The sequence below is a fragment of the Helianthus annuus genome, chromosome 7 (assembly GCF_002127325.2).
Source record: "Helianthus annuus cultivar XRQ/B chromosome 7, HanXRQr2.0-SUNRISE, whole genome shotgun sequence".
Classification (NCBI taxonomy): Eukaryota; Viridiplantae; Streptophyta; class Magnoliopsida; order Asterales; family Asteraceae; genus Helianthus; species Helianthus annuus.
The window spans coordinates 107,106,136-107,109,693 of record NC_035439.2 but is presented as its reverse complement, the minus strand read 5'-3'; the positions used below and the strand labels follow the sequence as shown (position 1 = coordinate 107,109,693).

The 3,558-nt window shown below is 37.4% G+C and overlaps 1 long non-coding RNA gene across 2 annotated transcripts; it reads left to right on the top strand.

Moving 5' to 3' along the window:
• The first annotated feature begins 770 nt into the window (after nucleotides 1–770).
• LOC110926632 lies at nucleotides 771–3,171 on the top strand. Of its 2 annotated transcripts, XR_002585311.2 has the most exons (6): nucleotides 775–1,357; nucleotides 1,581–1,632; nucleotides 1,716–1,816; nucleotides 1,895–2,084; nucleotides 2,756–2,832; nucleotides 2,944–3,169. It is a non-coding gene; the product is annotated as an uncharacterized LOC110926632 (long non-coding RNA). The 2 variants fall into 2 exon arrangements; XR_002585310.2 differs by having other exon boundaries at nucleotides 771–1,357; nucleotides 1,581–1,816; nucleotides 2,944–3,171.
• Nucleotides 3,172–3,558: the final 387 nt, after the last annotated feature.

Below are 3,558 nucleotides of genomic sequence, written 5' to 3'. Positions count from 1 at the left end.
CCCCCAAAATCCGAGTGAATCAAAGAAAACGGAGAATCAACCTTGGTATTACTAGGTTTAAATGTTTTTCGATGGCTTTTGGCCAAAACACATGTCTCACAATCCAACTTACAATCTGAACGAAAAAGTTTAGGAAAAAGAAGGTGCAAATAACTAACAGATGGATGCCCCAGTCTTCTGTGCCATAACCATGCTTCTCTGTTTGCAGTTCAATGAGCAAGCATTGCTTTGCCTTCCCGAGTCACCTCATCCACATAATAGAGTCCCCGTTTCTCAGTGCCACGCCCAATAATCATCCCGACCCTGATATCCTGCAAGATGCAAAAATTGGGATGCATAAGAACAATACAATGAAGCTCTTTTGTGACGTGGCTTATGGATAACAATTTTTGTGACAATGAAGGCACATAAAGGCAATTGGACAATTTAAGTGTAGGTGATATTTCAACAGTGCCACTCTCTTTTACTGCCATACATTCCCTGTTAGCGGCTTGGATACGGGATTTTGTTGGTTTACTAGTAGCAGTAATATCCGAAGCTTCAAATGTCATCGTATCCGTAGCCCCACAATCAAATATCCAAGAGTTTTCTTGGGTATTTTTATTTTTCACCATATTAGCATTACCATAGGTTTGAGGGTTGTTTTGCAAAATTTCTAAAATTTGAGGACTGAAATATCTAGGGTTTGAAATAGATATTTAGAAGTGGGAGGGCTTGAGTATAATTTCCCAAGCCCTTTACCTGAGTTGTCTCCTTCACTTCCACACACATCGTTGGTTCCACCAAAGGTGTAACCTCCAAACCCTAATCCGGCTCCTCCCTTGTGACCGTCGCTGCTGCCGGCGGCGTTTTTGCTATCCATGGCGACGGTTGCTCGTCCCCCTTCACCATCGCTCTTCTTCTTATGACCATCTCCCCACCAATCAGGGTATCCTACAATTTTAAAACACTGATCTTTCGTGTGTCTCATCATACCGCAGTGGTCACACTTGAGATTACTTTTATCTTGTCGGTTCGGCTGTGCAAACTTCTTCGCTGATTCCGACCGCCGCTGGCTTTTCGTGTGAAACCCTAGACCTTGGGGTTCTCCTGGCTAGACAGATAATCCGGCTGCCACTCCATGCTGTGATGTTGGTTCTCCATTGTTAGTGCCAAGGATACTTTGGTGGGCAGTTTCTTTTCTGACGGCAGCATAGGCTCCTTCGACGGAAGGAAGGGGATCCCATCTGAGGATTTCTTGCTTTATTGGATCGTATTCGATCAAGGGCGTTAAGAAACTGAAATAGTTTCTGTTCAGCACTAATTTTGTTGTAGGTGGTGATATCGACGGCACATGTCATGGGAAATAGATCAACTGGTACCACAATTTCGTTGAACTGAGCATCATCGTTTTTTGTATATATCTTGTGAAATAGTGCAAAATAGATCAACTGGTACCACAATATTCGTTTTAATGGCGTTTTGTTTGTATATATATGCGATGCAAAGAACGTAATGAGTCTTGAAACACTACTAGAACACCTTATTGTGTTGAGTTTATTTTATCACTTATTAATTAATTTACTTTATTATTATCTCAGATTCAAGGTTGGGATTACCAAGATATTCAACTGCATAAACCACCCTGCTACTGTAAGAAGGAAATCACCATCTTTTGTGAGTTAACATTTATTTAACTAAAACCAAAACTTGATATATGCTGGTATTTTGGCAAGACTCTTTTCCAGTACTTGTAATAGAAATAAAAGTTGCTGAGATATAATGGCGATGATAGTGCGATACAACCAAAACAACATCAGGCCACACCATCTTTCTGGTATGTGACAGTAGCTAGAAAATAGTCAAAATATACTAGATATAACTCGGACTGCGTCTTTGACTAGAAGCTTTTCAGGTGCTTGAGGGGCTTTTCAAGGTCCACCCACCTACATCGAAGTCCAGGAGCATGGATGAAGTACTATTTGAAGATTGAAGGGCTTAGGAAGGGCGGTGTGGTGACGGTGTTCGATGCTGAACTGGTGGTTCAGCCATTGAAGAATTCGAAGGAGTTGTTAGGGTTCAAATTGGCTAATGTGAATAAGCAGGTAATAATAATATTGTGTGTGTTGGTTTGTTGTTTTGGTTATGGAGTGTTGAGATTTGTTTGGTGATTAACTGGTTACGGTGTTGTGCTTCGGGTTATGGTGAATCTGATTCAAATGTTCAATTCATTAATTGAAAGGGAAACTGAACCATAAATTGAATGCAAACTACGGCTGAGAGGGCACAGCGCAAATGGTGTGTGGGCTGCACTTCAACACATAGGCGCATGCTTTTGACAACATAGGCTTTACTGTAAAATGCATCTCGATTGAACTATGCGTCTTGATTTACACATTCTAAATCATATGGATATTTTCTTTTGGATACACCCTACACAAAAAGTTCTTAGTGTTGGTGAATATATGGATCATTAGTTTTTTTTTATTATCTTTTTTGTCATTTTAAATATCAGTAAAATACTCGTTAAACTAATATGTGCATAGTTAAACATTGCATTTTTCGGGTTGGAAGTAGTATAAGGTAATGAAAGTATTGCATCTATAACCATTTGTTTAGTGTCTGATGATGATCTGATATGTTATAAAAAGATATCATCTTAATTCATATAAATGTTCAAAAGGCATTGTTTTTTTTCATGTGACACCTGGTCCTAAAATTACTTATGATGAAGTGTGGTTATTAATTGAGATTCTTGAATTATGAACTTATGCAGAGGTCAATCAAATCTCAAGCTGATTTACATCAGAATCACGCGTATACGTTGATAAAGCAAGAGATCTAAACCGCCAGGTTGGTTTGTTTAAATTACGATAAAATATATAAATATTTTGTGATGTTCTTGCCATAGTTTCAACTTTCATTTATGTTCTCGTTTGATCATTGAAAATTCTGCTTTTTCAGTGATATTGTTTGATCATATGACATGAGAACTAGCCACCGGTTACAAGTTTACTCACCACCACGACAACACTAAAGGTGGCCACCAGCCCATGGATGCAAATTTGCAGCACTTTTAAGTCCAAATGCAGCCGGTGAGTATATGGACTTGAAGAAAACATTTTAGAAATACTTCTTAGTTTGTGTATAGTGGTTTCCCTCTGTGTAACTTTTGTAGATAGGTTTTGATTATAAGTTTATGTTATTAATTAGTATTTAAACTGAAAACTTATGTATGGATTTTGGGTTATTATTGTTAATATCATTTGTTTTTTTAGAATTTCTTATGTTTACATTAGTTTTTATTTTACAAAAAAAAATGAAAATAAAATGTATAACTACATAAAAGTGGCCACATAAAATCACACTAAAAATGTGTGACTAAAAGTTGGACAACAGCCACACTATAGTCGCTTTTTTCTTATTTGTGTGACAAAATTATACCAAACGTCATGGGAAAAGAAGTTATATGTGATCAAAAGTTACACAATAGCTACATTTAAAAATACAAAATTTTGTGTGACGAAATGATACCAAACGTCATGCGAAGTAGAAAGATGTGTGACCAAATGTTAGACA